Source organism: Falco biarmicus, chromosome 1 (genome assembly GCF_023638135.1).
Source record: "Falco biarmicus isolate bFalBia1 chromosome 1, bFalBia1.pri, whole genome shotgun sequence".
Lineage (NCBI taxonomy): Eukaryota > Metazoa > Chordata > Aves > Falconiformes > Falconidae > Falco > Falco biarmicus.
Window position 1 is genome coordinate 32862504 of NC_079288.1, and position 13297 is coordinate 32875800.

At 48.4% G+C, this 13297-nt stretch overlaps 1 protein-coding gene across 5 annotated transcripts in view; it reads right to left on the reverse strand.

Moving 5' to 3' along the window:
• The window catches only part of CORO1C (coronin 1C), a 53674-nt gene that overhangs the window by 33007 nt on the left and 7370 nt on the right, over positions 1-13297 (reverse strand). The window contains exons 1-2 of one of the 5 annotated variants that reach the window (XM_056334786.1): positions 12047-12116; positions 11147-11189 (exon numbers count right to left, since the gene is read on the reverse strand). The exons of 1 other annotated variant lie outside the window; for it this stretch is intronic. The gene's annotated coding sequence lies outside the window, so the exon portion shown is untranslated. Of the gene's footprint in view, positions 1-2513; positions 2534-6025; positions 6045-11146; positions 11190-12046; positions 12191-13297 lie in introns of those variants that run through there. 3 more of the 5 variants (XM_056334700.1, XM_056334509.1, XM_056334882.1) reach the window with 3 other exon arrangements.

Below are 13297 nucleotides of genomic sequence, written 5' to 3' on the forward strand. Positions count from 1 at the left end.
AAGGAAAAAAAAAATAATCAAGACACACTCCAGGCGATGCCACCAGCAGCAGTTCTGAATGATGACTAATACCAGGGGGCACCTGCCTGATTTGTTATGGGTTAGACAGGGTGCTGGGGCCAGCAGGGCGAGGGGACAGTCCCACCGGTAAAACTGTAGCATGGGGCAGCCCACGCCATGGATGCCTGATGCGGGGAAGGATTTCTCGAGTACCGATGCATTGACTATGCAGCCCAAGGTCTTTCTAAACACCTGGGCTGAGATGCTCGGGCCTCAGCTGCAAAAGCGATGAGTGCCCAGAGCTGAAACTTTTTTTTTTTTTTAAATAAAAAAGAGAAAGTACATTATAATCCTAAGCTGATAATCAGGCCATGGATGTTTCAATCTGAGGTCTAAGTGCCCCCAGCACGGAGAAAACATCCTCCCTTGCAGTGGGGCTGAGCCACATCTGCTGAGCAGTTGGCCATCATGGAGGTAAGCACCAGAGAAGAGCCCACAAGGAACCTCGTCACTCACTCCTTACAGCACTTTGAACATCATATGGTAGATAAGGTACAGAGCCGCATATGGAAGGGAGGGTATAAGCATTCAGAATTTTTAAAGCCATAAAGAGACCACCATCCCACCGCACCTCCTGCTCCACACAGGCAAGGAGGACTCCATCCCACCGCCGCAGCCATCGCTGCATGCCCAAGAGCAAGGGGCTGGTGGAGCAGGGACGCAACCAACAGCCGTACCCCACCGCATGTGACAAAGGGAACAAATGTTACCGAGGTTATTTCCTAATTGCTCAGTTATGGCATTTCTTAACTTCGGAGCGCTTGGTTGTGCAACCTCGGTGGGCTCTCTGTAACCCACGCGTGTGCATGGCACGTTGTACACAAGCAAACATACATCACCTTGTGCTTAAGTCTAGTTGCAGACGTGTTCCACGTACATAATTTACAGCCCTAGCATACTGCACAGGACGGTGTCTTTGAAATGCCTCAGAAGACTCACTGATCCAGAAGAAAAGTCTGCCAGATCATTTTAAGGACAGCATTTTTCAGCACACCTTTGGCAGAGGAAGGAAAGTGAGACACATCCATGGGGGAAGCAAGCAGGCTCTACCAGCTGAGCCATGCGGATAGCAAGGGCAGCAAAGAGCACCCATTCTTTGAAACCAGATGAGCACAGACTGACAAGCCCCGAAGAGGCTTGTTCACCACCATGGGAGACCAAGGCGAGCACAAGTCCCCCAGCAAGTTCAGGGCCACGACTGTAAATCGCCACCATTGTCACAGTGGAGAACCAGAATGTGCCACCAGCAAGGCTAAAGGAGAGCTTCATTTCCCTCTCCAAGCATTAAGGGAATCTATGAACTCAGTCTCGCGATATTAAATCTTGCCATATTTGGGCAAGGGAGGAAGTGGGGGGACAAAAATAATTAAAAAAATAATCACACAGCCACAAAAATTTCAGCTCGCCCTACGACTTCACATGAAACCTCTGGCAGAAAAAAAGAACAGCCACAAATACCTTGACGCAGTCCTCTACTTTTAAACCTACCGCTATTCCCTCTAGTATACCATTTCCAATCAATTCACATTAAGTCCGTTGCTGACAGAACTTTTGTTTTCAGATGTTCGGAGTTATTTAAACCAAAAGGTGAGCACCGCTACAGATGGTCACAGTTCCAAAAGACATCATATTTATGCACAGATTATTTTCAGTCTATGGTTACTTTAGTCTAGGTTGAGCAAGACCCTGCCATCTGATTTCACTTCATTTTAAAGACAAAAAGCTGGAATATGAACTTAATACTGAAATTTCCAGCTGTTATACCACTGGCGAGATTCTATTTTGGGATGGGAACCTAAACCACAAACTACCAGGGAATTCGATTATATCTCTACTGGGGAGCCCAGCACATTCAAAAATGTAACACAATCCAAAATTAAAGTAAGCTGAAATTGCTGTTCTGGACAAAGTGCAAGGTGTTGGTTCTAACCTGTGAAATACTTGATACGATTCTGTTTTTCAGAGCTGTACCCTGAAAAAATCTTACCAAAGACCATCATAATACAAAGAACTCTTAAGTCAGAAGTGCCTATAATGCTTAAATCTTCCAGGCATCATCAAGAAGCACGTGTTATTTAAGTGTTTACCCTGTGCATGCTTGTCTCGAGTGCACATCTCCCATGCTGCGGCTAAGGGGGCAATGGATATTTTCACTTAAAAGATTTCCAGGTATACGCAATTCATCTTCTTGGGGGATCTTACTACTCAGACCACTTTGTACCTTGCATCTTTACAGTCTAACATGACATCATTTACCATAATTTACAGTGACAAAAGGACACCGCAGTTGAAAGTCATTACCCCGAACAGAGAGCATTGTCTGACTTCATTTAATCTCTGTCATCTACCATAAAGCTAAAGCAATGAATGCACACAAAAATCATTACACAAAATAATTTCGCAGGAGGCCATAACGGGTAACCGAAGAGAAACATCACAGCAGTTACACAAACCCTGGGTCTGAAACGGTGAGGCAGCTGAGGAGCAGGAACGGGTGCTCTTTTGGGTTTTCTTCTTTTATAGTGTCTTCTGTCAGCTGGCACTACAGCTGCCACCCTCACAGGCGGTGACATGTGATGTACTGGAGGATATTTGGATGATGGCAATGTAGCAAAATTTAGCTGGGCAAAAAAAGGTTAGTAAAAATGAAAATAGGAGACAGAGGAGAGCCAAGGGAGAGGGGGAAGCACTGAAACCCAGGACAAAACCTCATAAAGTAATATATGTGGGGAAAAGAGCACACAGGGACCGGTGGATTAAGCACCCCAGGTGCCTCGGTGCACCTCTGCATCTCAGCTTCCACTTTCACTGCCACCAGAGAGAGAGTTATACAGCTGGTGGGCAGCAAACAAGCTTTACTGGATAATGAGAAGAAGCCTTGCACCGCAGCAGGCAGATTCCCACCTTAAGACGCCGCTGTTCCAGCAGCTGACCACAGAAGGCTGTAGCCTGTCATATGCTCCCCTCCAAGAGCCTTTGTTCTCCTCCACTTTCTCCACTGGAATAAACACAGAGATGCTTCTTTGCGCACTGTGTCCTCAACCACGGCCAAGAGACGCAGCAAGATGCTTCCCGAGCTGAACATCAGCCCTATGAACCTCAGCCAGAGACATTACACCAGCATGATGGAAGATGCTACTTACACCCCTGGGGACTGAACTCCATCACCCCCACAGTAAAAGCAGCACATGCCACAGAGAGGAAAGCAACAGGGCTTCAGACCACACTTCGACCCCAGGGAAAACGTGAGATGGAGAGCACAGCCCACTGTGCAGAGCTGCAAGTCAGCCAGCCTGCTACAACAGCCAAGCGCCAGGACTCCAGTTAGGAGAAGTATGTAGATAAAATGCTTTCTCCATAGAGCTGACCTAGTTCTCTTATCAGCGCAACAGAGCTAACAAGGAAGTATCAATCTGTTCAGAGCTGCTAGCCCAATTTGCTGAATTCTTCTGTTCTCCTGAAGGTTACACGCAAGCTTCTTCCTGACCATATTCCTGAGATGCATTGAAAGCTTTTTTCGTAAATTATTTTTAAGAACCTGGTTTTGGCCAAAAGCTTAGTATCAGCTAAGGACGGTGGTTACAAACGGAGAAAGAGCTCTTCCCACCACAGCTTCGTTAATTTCTCATCATATCACCACCACGTCCTACCTTTCCCAAGTAACCAGCTAAGGCACGAGCACTTTTTACTACAGTGACAGAGTGCTCACAGCAGAACGCAGCTGTATTTTCTCCTCCAACTTGAAGCAATCAAACGTACCCAAATGGAATAGGCGGCAAACATCAGTCTTACTACATGTGCAACAGGGGAGCTCACCAGTAGCCACTAGAACTGAAACTCAACTCCAGCAGAGGATGAATTCTGTCCTCTTCCATCACGAACTTAAGCTAGAAGTCAAGCAGACAGCAGTACCCAGGTGCTGGAAGCCTAAAGCACAGAAAGAACAACACGTGCAGGATTTCTCAAGAAGAGGTGCAGAAGGGAAGGTGTTTGATTAACACAGTATTTTCTAAGGTAAGTACATTTCCTATTGAACTCCAATGACTTTAAGACATTATTGGAAACATTTCACTGCTTTTCCTTGCTTACAGTTAACTGGATAATTCCTTAAAAAGAAAAAAAAAAAAAAAAAGACAAGGAGTTTTATTGAAAGGAGGAATCTCCAAAGGACTTGATAAACTGCTTTCTATTCCTTAATTACAACATGCCATGGTATCCACAGGAAGAAACCAACATTAAAGATGTTTTAAGGAGATAAACAGCCTCGTAGATAAAAGGTTGTAGGTCCCAGTCCTTCCAGAGCCACTGGAGCACTACAGCCCGGGAGCCACCACCAGGAAACCCAGACCTGCAGCAAGCCCTCCGCTATAAACACAAAGTTAGCTGGGACACAAATTCCTCACAACTTAGAAATAAAGCAGAAACAACAGATCAGCACCACCGAGGCTCACAAATAGCCCAGCCAAGTGTGAGTCAGACTGACCAAGCGAGGATGCAGCATTCTCCAGATGGCCCTGCCCAACCACAAACACTCCGCTGGTCTGCCGGGATGGAGCACAACACCCAGACCTGCCGGGAGCCTGCCGAGAAGGCAGCGGCTGCCTTGGGGGATGTGAGCAGAGAAGAGCAGGATGGCCGAGTGCAATGGCAGCGCCGCTTGGCCCAGCACTGCAGCCATACAGGGCTGGGGCAGTGCCTGAAGTTTGTTTCCAGCTCTGTAGTGACAAATGTGATGGGCCAGGGACCTGGAGAATGTCACGGTTAGAGTGGAGTTACAGCACAGACCAGTGCAGTCCACGCTGCAATTCTGAACAGAGACACTACTCCAGAAAGTAGTACCAGGCTTGGTTAGCATACTGTGAGAAACACCTTCATCCAAATGCTGGCTAAATTTCATTAAATTTAACATATAACATAAAAAAAAAAAAAAATCGGAGCCCAATTTAGTGACTTTCACTTCTCAAGCTACTCCATAACACCTGCCCAACAAGTGAGGCACTCGCAGTGCATGGCTTCTGATGTTCTCAACAACAAACCAACAACAGTTAATTGTCAAAGACAAGACAATATCCTCAATGTAGAAGAACGCAGAAGGTTCAGACTGGACAACTCGGACACTTTTCAGATCTTAATGCTGTTGAAATAAGCTTCAAAAATGAATCTCAATGCTCACAGTTGGAACCAGCGTGTATTTCTCCACATTTCCATTTGCTGTCCTGCCAGCTCTTCTGGCCAAGCAGCCTATAATTCAAAGAGTACCATTGTCATTCTGTCCCATTTCCGTAACGTGCAATTTGAAATCAGGGCTGGGGGAGGGAGGAAGGGACTGGAGGAGGCTAAAACTCAAATCCAGATCGCTCAGTCTGCTAACTTGATTTTAAATCCCTATCTTGTGGTACCAATTACAGCTCCTCAAACATCTGTTTTAGCAAAGGGTTCCAAGTTCAAACACATTTCCTCTGTCCTACAGATGTTCTTTGTCGCTGATCTGTTTCAGGCTGAGGCTGCTGTCCTGTGCTGCGGCAGAGCCCCGGCTGTCGCTCACCGTAGCTGAGAGGGCAGCAACCTGGGTGAGCCGGTGTCAAACCACGAGCACAACACGCAGCACCTTTCTCGCCTCTCTAGGCAGGCAAGAAAAAAAAAAAGAAATTTTACTTAAGAAAACTTAAGTTTAGTAAGCAGCTTTAATAAACCTTCCTGCTACACTACAAAGAAAGATTTCAGGCGCAAGAAGGAAAAGCATCTTCCTACACCCACAGGCTCCCTGTGCCAAGGACAAGGGGCATACCTGCTGTCCCCAACACCCCCAGGGCAGCTCCCTGCTACCTGACGGGGAGCACCGTACCCCAACATGCGCTGGGTGAAGGTTGATTTCCCACTGGCTACTCTCAGCTGAGGAACTTGTTTTCAGTAAGGGGCATGAAGAATTGCAGCCTGCGTTGGATGACCTTTAAGCTTTACTCACCTGTTGGCTTGACAGGCAGGTTACTGCGTGTGCAACCCACACCTTCCAGCCCTCTGAGAGTCCCTGTGGCATTTACAGCAGCTCTGGAGGAGACCAGCCAAAACAACAGGGAGTATTACACTGAGATAAGCCCCAGCTGGTTTTTACGCGATCTTTCATAGCGCTTAAGAATCCCCTTAGTAGACCACAAGATCAGTGTGGCAAGCACTGGATGTAAAGAACAAAAAGATAACCTTTACCCCCCCAAAAGAAACATCAGGGAGCAAAGCGCAGAGTATAGAGATAACACATGTGCACCCAAAGCCTGGTGAAAGAAGCAGCCAAACCCAGATAGCCCACCTTTAAACAACAGCAGAACTTTTAACAAATTGCTCCAGAAAGCGACCAGGAAAACGATGCTGAAAGGCGCAACGACACTCAGCAAGAAGCGTTTTGTGCCTACACTTCACGCTGTGCTAAAGCAGAAGTAGATATTGCTGAAGTACGTCTGGCAACTCATGTTTGCCTGAGCTGGCTCAGGTTGGGTTTTTTTTTTTTCCTGCCTTGCAAACTGATCTCAGCAGATCCAAAAATGAAAATAAACCTTAAAAAGAATAATCACTGAAAAAACTCAAAAAAATTTAATCCACCTCCTGTTCTGAACAAGACATCTTGGTGCTCATTTACTCCAACCTCCAAGATACGGTATAATTAACGTTAAGTACTGCAGTAAGAAATCAGCAGTTGAAAAGTTAGGTGTAAGGATGGTCATTTATCCATACTCACACACATCCCACCACGTGTGCTGGTGCAAATAGACGAGCCATCTGTAAAGCAACAACTACACTTAGTATTATACGCTAGCAGCATTCTCAGCCTAGTACCTGCAAGGCCCTGAGCAAAATGCTTAATTAATGGAAATTCACATTTCCAAATTGGAAGCAAGGATATCAAGGATATACCGGTCACTACAAGAAACAACTGCAGCGCTGACTGGCCATCATATGATGAAAAATGCCAAGTAAGTGCCGAGCATATACCCCGAGTCAGTTGGGTGTTCAAGACTCCAGCATGACCTAACAAACCATGAGCTTTTAAAGTATTTTCTGTGAAAGGTGAGGAAAAAAAAGGCAACTTCAAGAAGTAGTACTGGGCCTTTGCTGATGACTATCTGCCATATCAAGTGATCATCTGCCCAGCACTGCCTGTTTGCCTGGCTCCCAAGGGATGGAGTGCTTACTACAGCTTGAATTTGTTATTGCCTGCTAATCTCTGGTGGTGCTAATTATACCCATTATCTGTTTGTCTGATTGTGCCTGACACATGTCCAGTACCCAAATCTGCAGCACTGTAGGATGTCGAGTCCCTATCAGATTTGCACAGGAACAGGATGCTTCAAAATGCCATGTTTCAATACAGCAGGTTTATACATTTATGTGAGATAAACAATGGATTTTCAAGGACTCCAGAAGACAGTCTCTATGGCAACTATATGCAGAACTAGGGGGATGGAGAGGGAAGGGGGGGGGGAAGTTCCCACATTTCCAAATACTCCAACCAAAGACATTTGAAGTCCATTTTCCAGGGACTACAGGTGAAGTGTATTGCCTCGGTTCATGCATGGATGCAAACGAGGTGCAGTTTTAGCAGTTTTCTCAAATCCTGCTCAGGTACATCTGGTAAGGCTGCAGAAATGGTTTGCCTTAATATTCGGCAAAGAAGAACTGTAGATTGATTACACGTGTGCTTGTACATACAGAGACTACATACAAAGATGCTATGGCTGGCCAAGATTTGGGAAACCAGGATCCCTCCTAAAGGGAACACTTGGCCTTAAGCGCAGCTCAGCAGCACTCCAGACGAAAGCTGTGAGCTCATCTCAGCACGCCTGACCGCATCAGGCTGAACCTTAATCACTTTAAGTCAGATCCCACCACTATTTAATTTTATTTCCATTGCTTTTTCAAATTCAATTATTAGAAGGGAAAACAAGAAAAACCTAATTATGATGGATTGAGAGGCCCAGCTCAATGTCAAACAGAGTCACTATAACTGATCCAACCACATCCAGCTTCTCCCACTGAGTGCTAGACCTCAAGAGTCATTACATGCTCCTAGCAAAAAGTATATTACGTATCATTTATTGTTATCGTCAACAAAACGTGGATTAAGACAAAGCAAATAATGTTGAAGAAATGCTATTGTCCTTTCTCCAAAGCAGACTACTCTACCTTGCTGTCTAACTCATTAGCAAAAAGGGAAAAATGGTCAAAGACCCATGTTCTACTTTGTCACCTCTAAACGAAGGAGACCTCTTCTATCGATGGGCACCATGAAAGCATCAGCAGGCTGGAAGCCTTTGAAAGAGCAGCACGGGGGTTTTTCCCCGCCGCTTCAGAGGCAGCAGCAGCAGCAGCAACCATTTTCATTATTCCTCTGTCAAGTTCCTGACCTACAGAGGAGGGTTTTAAAGCATTTATGGTATTCCATCACAAAACCCTCTTCCATTTCAGGAGCACTTAAGTGACTTGTTACGAAGATGTCTGCTGTAAAGAGATTACCTCCATCTTACTGGCATGAAGAACCATATGGGAGAGGCATAAGGTAAAATGTACCTGTTTGCCCAACAGTCACCTTCTACTTCATAGCTACATCATTACCTCCACATCCAGTCATTAATTCTGATCACCTTTGCACCCACTACACAAACCCACACGGGCATGTACACAACTAACGGCTGGTAATACAACTAATGGCTGATATAATCCATTAGGAACCTCTCCAGAACATTTGCTCCTCTGAGGACCATCAGCACCAGCCTGTGCACCAGAGAGCCCTCCAGCACAAAGCCAGAGCAGCCGGTGGGACCCCTTGGGTTGACACCAAGGAGCTGAGTAATTCTAGTGTCACCCTGGTATTTTACCAGCCTAATGCTGACATCTAAAAAAACACACATAAAGTCACGTACTGAAGAATTATAGCCTCAGAAAGAAACAAATCATCCATTTTTAGTAGAGTTACTCACGTGAGGAAAACTAGAACAAAGCAATCCTACCAGCAAATAAATAGAAAGGGCCCAGCAACCGGTATATTCAACACATCCAGAATGATCACCTTTCACTGCTAGCCGTCCTGAGTCACTTCAACTAACCTAAACCTTTTTCCCTTCGTTTTCGACGTGACGTTCACCCCAGCAATGCCGCCACCACCTGCACTTGCGCATAGTATCAGTTCACGTCGTGTCAGCCTAAAGTCACCAACAATCTGACTGCTCACATGTGGCTACACAACCAGGGTGACTGCAAACTGAAGCTCTAAGCTGTTTCTAATCAGACTTATTTCAGAGTTAACAACCAGCATATAAGCAGACCAAAAATATTAGGTGGGGGAGACTGCAGGGAAAGCGCTAGAAGAGAACACAGACATTTAATTCTTGTTCACATGCCCTGTAAATGCTTAAACTGGGGCACTTCAAATCCTCAGTGAGTTTCTATTCCAATGTATCCTTAGAGAAGGACTGAGATTATCACAAAAGCCTCGGTAAAACAAAATCAAAACAAACAAACCCACACTTTAAAAGTCAAGTGAAAAAGTGCCTGTGAGTTTGCCCAAAAGGACATTCCTAGCCCTGGGAGTGGTGCGCTGATGACCTCACCAAGCTGCAAACTCAGGCCAGGAAGTGTTTTGCTCATGTCTTCAAAATAGGAAGCTGGCATACTAGTCATATCCCTCGGAATCAATAATCAAGTTAAAACCAATAACATAAATTCTCTTACGATCAAAATGCAACGCTGTGCTTTAATGAGCCGTTTTATGAAGCCGTCGTTAAAGTCTAATATTAAACTTGAACATGATGCATGGAACAGCTACTGAGGGCAGATCTCTCTGTGTCCTTTGCTGCATCACTCAGGAAAGCTGATATTTTACCCTTCTGTGCATTCCTTCTCATTGCCATTAAGCTGAATCTCTGCCTTTTGCTTGGAGTGAATCCCAGAAGTGACAGATGCAATAAGCATGAAGATTTAACTTGAAAAAATCCAATGATGTTTGAAAAGGCAGCTCACTAGAAGACAGAGTAATGCCAACAGAGAACACAGAGACACACAAATGCTGATTAAAGCAATCTGTACAAAAAGCTGCGAGTGACCATTGAAAAATGAATATTATGAAGTGCTAGATTAAAACAAACACAAAGCAAATGCTCCCTGATGTGTACCCGAGTGTGTCAGGTCTTAACTACGGCTACTGAAAATACTAGAAATGTATATACGTGAAATAAACATGCATTGACTTCATCACTACGAGTATTTGTTCTTCTACCTTTGTGTACACTCTCTTCAGCAAACACGAATATTAGCTGCAATATAATGTCTCGGTGAGTGCACAGCCATCTGTTTTGGTTGGTTTGGTGGGTTTGGTTTTTTTTTTTTTTTCCCCCTTGAGCAGAAAAGATGATTCAATGCTTGGTATTCAAATGAAAATCAAATATATCCTCTCCTGCCTCACGCACAAGATACCCGCTGTTTTCTCTAGCTGTTGCACATGCAGCACATAGGACAACACTTCTCACAGGAGGGCCTGTGCCAGTTCACACCATTTTCCCACACTTGCAGCAGGCACAGCGCTTCCCTCATGCACGCGCTTAGAGGCGCACGAAGAGAGAGGTCAGCGGCAGGTAAGTCGGATACAGCCTGGCCTAAAATTCAATCAGAATCGCTATCAGCAAACTGAAAAGCCAGCCTAGCATATTCAAAACGTCACTCTTTTCATTTTGCAAACATCTTTGGTCTTGCTTACACTAAGCCACACGCACATCTGCATGAACAGGCATGCTCAAACCAACCCGTACAGGACTGAAACTACTAAAAAACCCCCAAAAAACAACACGACACTAATGCATATCACTTATCTTTAACAATAAAACTGCATCAATCAGTTTTACTTTTGTTTCCAGTCAGCTTTCAGTCCTTTTTTTTTTTCTTTTTTTTTTTTTTCCAGAGCTGTCTCCTGTGCAGTCACAGCATCACATTGTCTAGACTGGGGTACTACAGCTGAACGCCTGTGCGGCTGCATGTCCGATGCCTTTCTGCATCTCCCGAGTGGAGAAACAGCTAATTTCACAAAGCAGGGAGAAATACTGACCTTTAAATTCCGGCTTCTGACAGCTTGCTATTAACGTTGCTTTCTGCATAGAAAAAGCAAAGCCCAGGAAGATGTCACACAACCCAGGACGTTACGCATCTCCCGAATAGACTCTAAAGAGCCATTAATAACGGCGTGACATGAAGCCGGTCAACAGGAGCATCAAGAAAAACGGGGAATTAAAAATGAAATGAACAGAACTAAACCCTCCAGCCATCTTTTGTCCTCTGCAACGCTGCAGGGTGGCAGCGGGGACACAGTGCTCTGGGGGTGACCCGCACCCACCGGTGCCACTGAGCTGCTGCCATAGGGGAAAAAAAGGGGGAAGAAGGAGGAATATAAAAAAAAAGGAAAAAAAGGAGGGGGAAAAAAGGGAGGAAAAAGGGGAGGGGGGAAAGGGAAAACGCATGCCGAACAGAAAGATAAAAAGATCAACAATCGGTCCTCCCCTTGCCCAAGGCGGCCGGCGGGCATCAGGTATGCGGCGGCGGCGAGGCAGCCCGGCCCCGGGGCGGCCCCAGCAGCAACCTGCGGCCGCCGGCCGGTTGCGGGGACCCGCGGCGACCCGGGCCCGCGGCGCTGCCTAATAAGGAGGCGAGCGGGGGCGCAGCCCCGGCCGAGCGCGGCCGCTTCCCGCCGCAGGCCCGGCGCTGACAGCGGGCCGCCGCCTCAGGACAGCGGCCGGCCCCGCGCAGGAGGAGCCCGCCCGGCCGGACCCCCGCCCGCCCTACCCTGCCCTCGCTGCCCGGCCCGGCCCGTCCGCCCTCCCGCGGGCACCGCCGCCTCCCGCGCCGGGCCGCCCGCCGCCCTCCCGCCCCGCCAGCCGCCCCCCGCCGCGCCGCAGGCCGCCGTCCCGCTCCCCGGTTCCCCCACCCCGCTCGGCTCCCGCCCCCCGCGCACCGCGATCCCGAGCCGCCTCCCCGCGTCCGCTCCTCAGCCCGGCGGAGCCGCCTCCGCCGCCTGCCGCCGCCCGACTGAGCGCCGCGGGGCGGGGGCGGGCAGCGCCGGCGACAGGCCCCGCCCCCCGAGGCCCCGCCCCTGAGCGGCTGGGCACGCCCCCGGCGGACGGGCCCCGCCTTGGTGCCCTCGGCGGAGGGCGGGGAGCGGCGGGTGAGTGGCGGCCCGGCTAGCCAATGGCGGCGCGGCGCCAGCTGCCTTCCCGCTGCCCGCGGGCGGACGGGGAGAGTTTCGCCGGGCCGCGGTCTCCGTGAGGGGAGCGGGGCCGAGTCCGCGGCCTCTGGCTCGCCCTGCGCCCTGGCACAGCCCCGGCAGCCCGGTTTTCCCCTCAGGCACTCAGCCCCTTGCCGGGCCGGCGCCCCCCAGCCTGGCTGAGGCCTCTTCCCTCACGGGTCCCACTGCCGTGCCCCGCCGGGATGGCGCTGCCGTCCTCTGCTTGGGGTACCCGGGGTGCGAGCGAAGGTGGTACCGGCAAAAGGACGGGGAGGATCCGGGACACTTCGGCAACAAAATGGAAAATTGGGAGCGCTGATGCTGTGAGGGAAGACCCCGAGATGTGGCCTCGGAGGCCTCGGCCAGGCAGGACACAGAGGAACACTGAGGAGACCCAGCAGTTCCACAAGGCACGCTGACCTGCCGGGCCTGCGGCTGCTGGGGAGGGGGTGACAAAACGATCGCTTTGAGCCCCTGCTAAAAATCACACTTCGGTGAGAAGCATGGGACGGCAGCTTGAAACCAAAGATTCTCCCCATTGCGCTAAAAGTACAGCTGCTTCGGGGGATGCTGGCTTCTGTGGTTGTGAGCAGGTTGTTTTGGGTTTTTTTATATCCACTATTGGATGGCAGAGGCTCTCAGTTATTAACACAGTACACAGCAAGAAGGTGAGCACCTCTGTAAGCAAACGGCTCACGGGTACCAGCGCTCTCGAAGGCTGCGTGTTTCTGTTCCTCTGGGGAACTCAAGGAGCGGATGAATGATGCTAGATCAGTGCCCACGTTGCACAGCGTTTACCATACATGGCCAAAACCAAAAGCCAGCCTAGCTTCCTTCTACATTTTGGCCGGTATCTGCAAATTCATTTGCATGTGGTTAGGTGGCGAAGGGGCGTAACTTTTCAGGGGAGCGACACACCCGTCACTCCCCTTATCATCCTTCAGAATGTAGAGAAATACACGTGTCCGGCTGAGCTGAGCT